General features: G+C 44.0%; 1 non-coding gene across 1 annotated transcript; it reads left to right on the forward strand.

Moving 5' to 3' along the window:
- The first annotated feature begins 5,131 nt into the window (after positions 1-5,131).
- Positions 5,132-5,263, forward strand: LOC115029473 (small nucleolar RNA SNORA17). Its single transcript, XR_003835048.1, has one exon. It is a non-coding gene; the product is annotated as a small nucleolar RNA SNORA17 (small nucleolar RNA).
- The last annotated feature ends 601 nt before the right edge of the window (positions 5,264-5,864 follow it).

The following is a 5,864-nucleotide window of genomic DNA, read 5'->3' on the forward strand; positions in this document are numbered from 1 at the left end:
GAGGAATGTCTTTCCTGGTCCTTAGGCTGGTGAGGCAATGGGTAGTTGTACTGGCTAGTTTTGTGTCAACTTGACACAGCTGGAGTTATCACAGAGAAAGGAGCGTCAGTTGAGGAAATGCCTCCATGAGATCCAACTGTAAGGCATTTTCTCAATTAGTGATCAAAGGGGGAAAGGCCCCTTGTGGGTGAGACCATCTCTGGGCTGGTAGTCTTGGTTCTATAAGAGAGCAGGCTGAGCAAGCCAGAAGAAGCAAGCCAATAAAGAACATCCCTCCGTGGCCTCTGCATCAGCTCCTGCTTCCTGACCTGCTTGAGTTCCAGTCCTGACTTCCTTGGTGATAAACAGCAGCATGGAAGTGTAAGCCGAGTAAACCCTTTCCTCCCCAACTTGCTTCTTGGTCATGATGTTTGTGCAGGAATAGAAACCCTGACTAAGACAAATTGGTACCAGCAGAGTGGGGTATTCCTGTGACAACCTGACCATGTTTTGGGGAGGACTGTGGAAGGACTTTGGAACTTTGGGCTTGAAGATCCATTCCTTGTTAAGAGCTCTGTTAGATGTTGTGTAGGAGCTTGGAAGATAATGTTGAAAACAGTGCAGAAGATGGAGGTCTGGTTTGTGAAATTTCAGAGGGAAAATTTAAGACTCTTTTCAGGGCCATTGCTGTTTTGATTGTGAAGATTCTGTGGTTCTGGTTAGCTGGGGCTGAAGAATCAGCTGTGATTAACAAGATACCAGAACTACTAAAGCAAAAACTTGGCATTACTGGGACTATTGATGCTGGTTAGCTGGAGCTACGAAATTAGCGGTGATTAAGAAGAGACCAGCATCAGTGAGGTGACATCTTCTGGGAAGTGTTTTCTGAAAGCACAAAGAGGCTGTGTTTCAGAGATAGCCAAGGTTGTACTCCTGCTGCAGCGGGACTTGGTAATATGTAAGGGTCACCCAGGTGGTACTGGTTTTGAAGGCATGAAGTGGTGGCGCAGAGCAGCTGAGGCTCGGTACTGTGAGAGGCCATGGAAGGCCATTGGTGAAGGTGCAGCCTCAGTTGCAATTGAAGGCCCAGGACTGAAGGGGTCATGCAGTGTTTTGGAGATGCCAGTACCATGAGATGACCACCAAGAGCAGTAGCAGCAGTGGAGTACAGGCATCTGGAGCCCAGAGGACGACGTGGGTGCTACAAAGAGCATGGCTTGAGAAGTGACCCAAGCCCTTGGAGGAGCCCAGAAGATCGTGAGTTGGATCCCAGACATTGGATGGTTGGAGATTGATTTTTGCTTTGTGACTGTGCCCTGATATTTTCCCTCTTGAAGGAAGAAACTGTTTTAGTGGAGCCCACAGTTAAGAAACTTTTAATTGTAAAAAGACTTTGGATTTTAAGAGAGATGGATATTTTGAAGAGATTGAAATTTTAAGAATATGTAAAGACTGTGGGACTTTGAAAGTTATTTAGATCTTGGGGATGAATAAAAATGTAAGGGTTGAGGCTTACTAGAGATGTGTTTGTGTGTCAAGTTGACAAGGGGTCAATTGTACTGGCTAGTTTTGTGTCAACTTGACACAGCTGGAGTTATCACAGAGAAAGGAGCGTCAGTTGAGGAAATGCCTCCATGAGATCCAACTGTAAGGCATTTTCTCAATTAGTGATCAAAGGGGGAAAGGCCCCTTGTGGGTGAGACCATCTCTGGGCTGGTAGTCTTGGTTCTATAAGAGAGCAGGCTGAGCAAGCCAGAAGAAGCAAGCCAGTAAAGAACATCCCTCCATGGCTTCAGCATCAGCTACTGCTTCCTGACCTGTTTGAGTTCCAGTCCTGACTTCCTTGGTGATGAACAGCAGCATGGAAGTGTAAGCCGAATAAACCCTTTCCTCCCCAACTTGCTTCTTGGTCATGATGTTTGTGCAGGAATAGAAACCCTGACTAAGACAGTAGTCATCCTAGTCATTATCTCTTGGTTCTCAACCTTTGGTGTAGCCAGGAAGGCATATGGAGAAAGGTGCCAGAACTCATGGATGTTAGATACTGTTCACGCTCAAAGTTTGATCCAATTGCTTCTTTAGTCCCTTTCCTCGTGGATTTTGATGCTAGGTTGCCTTCTAAGTATTGATTATAGTGTTTTCTGCCATGTGTGGCTTTTATCATGGGTTCTGGGGATCAAACTTAAGGCCTCGTGCTTGCACAGCAAGAGCTTTACCAATGGAGCTGTCAGGCCAGCCCCTCTTTTGTTTTCAATTAATTGGGGTCAATTTTTGTATCTCTCTTAAGATGAACAGTCTGAATAAAACTACCCATCACAGCTATGATAGGAGCTCAGTGTGTTCTTTTTTATTTTCTTTTTTTTTTAAACTAGGTATTTATTTCATTTACATTTCAAATGCTATCCCAAAAGTCCCCCACACCACCCCCTACCCACCCACTCCCGCTTCTTGGCCCTGGCGTTCCCCTGTACTGAGGCATATAAAGTTCGCATGACTAATGGGCCTCTCTTTCCACTGATGGCCGACTAGGCCATCTTCTGATACATATGCAGCTACAGATATGAGCTCCAGGGGGTACTGGATAGTTCATATTGTTGTTCCACCTATAGGGTTGCAGATCCCCCCAGCTCCTTGGGTACTTTCTCTAGCTCCTCCATTGTGGGCCCTGTGACCCATCCAATAGCTGACTGTGAGCATCCACTTCTGTGTTTGCTAGGCCCCTGCAGAGTCTCACAAGAGACAGCTATATCAGGGTCCTTTCAGCAAAATCTTGCTACTGTATGCAATGGTGTCAGAGTTTGGAGGCTGATTATGGGATGGATCCCTGGGTGGGGCAGTCTCTAGATGATCCATCTTTTCGTCTCAGCTCCAAACTTTGTCTCTGTAACTCCTTCCATGGGTGTTTTGTTCCCAGTTCTAAGAAGGGGCAAAGTGTCAAACTTTGGTCTTCGTTATTCTTGAGTTTCATGTATTTTGCAAATTGCATCTAAGTAAGTATTGTGATTAAAACTAATTACATATGGTAATTATTTAATAAGTGTTGTTGATTCACACATTTTTCAGACAGAAAAGACATTTTGAGGGAAACAGAACCCTGTATTTCTTGAAGGGTAAAAGTTGGAAACCCAGAAACCCTTTCTACAGTTTCAGGTTATTAGGTCAGTAAGTAATGACCTTTCTTTGGAAGGATCAGACAGACTTTTAGATTTTGTGAGACAGACTGTATCTATCACGACTAATTGTGTCTGCCTTTGTAGCATGAAAATAGTCATAGGCAATATATAAATAAATAGGTTTGTCTGTGTACTAATACAAATTTTCTTTGGGGAAAGAGGTGCTGGGGATTGAACCCAGGGCCTTGCTGGTGCCAGGTAAATGTTCTACCACCTCACATAAATCTCCATGTTTGCAACTACTGAAGTTTGATTTAAAAAATGAACAGGGTTGAGTATAGTGGTGCATACCTGTAATCCAGTCCTTCTGGAGGTATAGACAAAGGAGTTGGGAGTTTAAAGCAAGTCCTGACTACATAAAAAGACCAACCTGATTTGATGAAGCCCCAACTCAAAACAAGCAAAGAAACAACAAAAAGTAAAAAGTAAAAGCTAAGCAAGCAAAATAAATAAATAAATAAATAAATAAATAAATAAATCCAAGCAAAATGAATGAATGCATGAACAAATAAAGACAACCAACCAACCAAACAAAGCCATCTAAGCACAAAAGGGAAAAACCAACCCTAATAACAATGAAAGGACACACTGGGCTAAATTTTGTCTATTATTGGTGAGATCTAATACCATGAGGCAACTTACTCACCAAGAGAAAGGATGCAGAGAGAGTGAGGGTTATCTGGGAGAAATCTGCTTAATGTGTATTAAATTCTGTGCTTTCATTTCTTGCTCCAAATATACTGATGACAGTGAGAATAAAATGATTCCACATAAGTCACACCGTAGTTTTCTAGAGACGACATCATTGGCATTCCTCTGGTAATGAACTCAGGACTTCATTTGTACAAGCTCGTGTTGACAATAGACTGGTGCAAAGTGATTCTTAGCAGCTTTACACTGGAGAGCATATGGCAGAGCAAGTTCAGGTTCCTTTTGGAAAGTTCTAGAAAAGCCTAAACATCATGTGTAAATGCCACAACTGTAGCTACTGAATGTGACAAAATATCAATATTCTCCCATATTCTCCTTTTTTTTTTTTCATGTGCACCAGGACTCATCATTCCCAGCTGCAGTTCTAGTTGCCTAGATTAAATATTTGCTTTCTGGGTTTTTGCAGTTAGTTGCATCTTACAGGTTGAGATTTGGCGAATTGGATACAGTTAGGAGCACTGCATATGAATTTAGGAGAGGCAGTGTGCTCTTCTTTCCCTGCTTCTACATATTGGGTGAGGTGCACACACTATGGCCACAGCCTTAGCAGTTGCACTAGACTATGGGAAGAAAGCCACATGCTGAGATAGACAGAGTCATGCTGAAAGGAGCTTGTGTACCAAAGCAAGAGAGAGTGCAGTGGAGAAGCTTCATCTTGGGAAACCCACCTCCTGATCATTTCCCTCAATAGGAGCAGGCACCTCTCTAACTCCTTTGTCTGCTCTTGGGACTCTTTTCTTCTTATTGGGTTGCCTTGTCTAGACTCAATAAGAGGGCTTTTGCTTTGTCTTATTGTATCTTCTTTTGCCATGTTTGATTATTGTCCTTTGGAGGCCTGCTCTTTTCTGAATGGAAACAGAGGGGTAAATGAATCTGAGGGAGAGGAGAGGTGGGGGGTGGGCTGGGAGGAGTTGGGGTAGGGGAAACTGGTCAGTATGTAATATATGAGAAAAGAATCTATCTCAATAAAAAAGAACAGAGAAAAAGATCAGCATCTCATTTCTAAGGAACATTATTATTGGGGTTTAAGAGATGGCCCAACAATTAATAGCACACACTACTCTTGCAGAGAATCTGAGTTGATTTCAATTGCTCCATGAGGTGGTTCATGATGACCTGCAGCTGAATCTAACAGTGACGCACTCGCAGTTATATGCACCTACCTCCCAAACAGGGACACACACACACATAATTAAATTGGTGAGAAAGTACTGCAAAGGAATAATACTATCATTTTATTATTTCTTGCTATAAAAATAGAATTTTCACTTGCCTGTATAGGCATTGCAGGTGTGGCTGTTGTGTCACATGTGTGTCTGTAGGTGGCAGAAAGAAAAGAGGCAATGTCTACAGCCAGTATTCTGACCTATGAACATCTGAATGATTAGTAGTATAAGATTCTCTAAAAAAAGCAAGCTTGAGATGGTCTTCAGTCTGGAGCCATGGGATCCAGACAGAAGGCTATCCTGAGATGAACACCAGTTCAGCACCAGGGAGGCTTGACAGACTCCAAGGATGGGGACAAGCTCTAGAACAGAAGAAACCTGCCAGGGTGGAAGTGACCCAGAGAACTGGCCTTACCCCTTACCTGCTACAGCATTTTCAAGAACATACCCTGTACCTTGCCTGGGCAGCACAGTTGAGCTGACCTTGGTGGCAGGGGCACTGCTGAGCCACTGAGGGAGTGAGCATGGGAGATCTTGCCCAGCTACTTGTCTGTCTTGTGGTGACATGGGAGAGGGAGAGATACCCTTCCCAACCCTCATTCCTTGCCACCTATGGCAGGCAGGAGAGCTGGCTCTGGCATCATGACAGCAAGAGAGATGTCCCTGACCCTCACCTGTTATGGCACTCAGGAGACTGGGCCCTGCACCTTGCCTGGGTAGTATGTGGAGGTGGCATGGGTGGTGGGGATTGCTGGTGAGCTGTCCTGAGGGTGTGAGAATGGGAAAGCTGGTGGGTTGATCAGCTTAAATACCTCTTAGGTTCAGATCCTGGCCT

The sequence above is a fragment of the Mus caroli genome, unplaced genomic scaffold, assembly GCF_978045245.1.
Source record: "Mus caroli unplaced genomic scaffold, Mus_caroli_1 scaffold_16, whole genome shotgun sequence".
NCBI classification, from domain to species: Eukaryota; Metazoa; Chordata; class Mammalia; order Rodentia; family Muridae; genus Mus; species Mus caroli.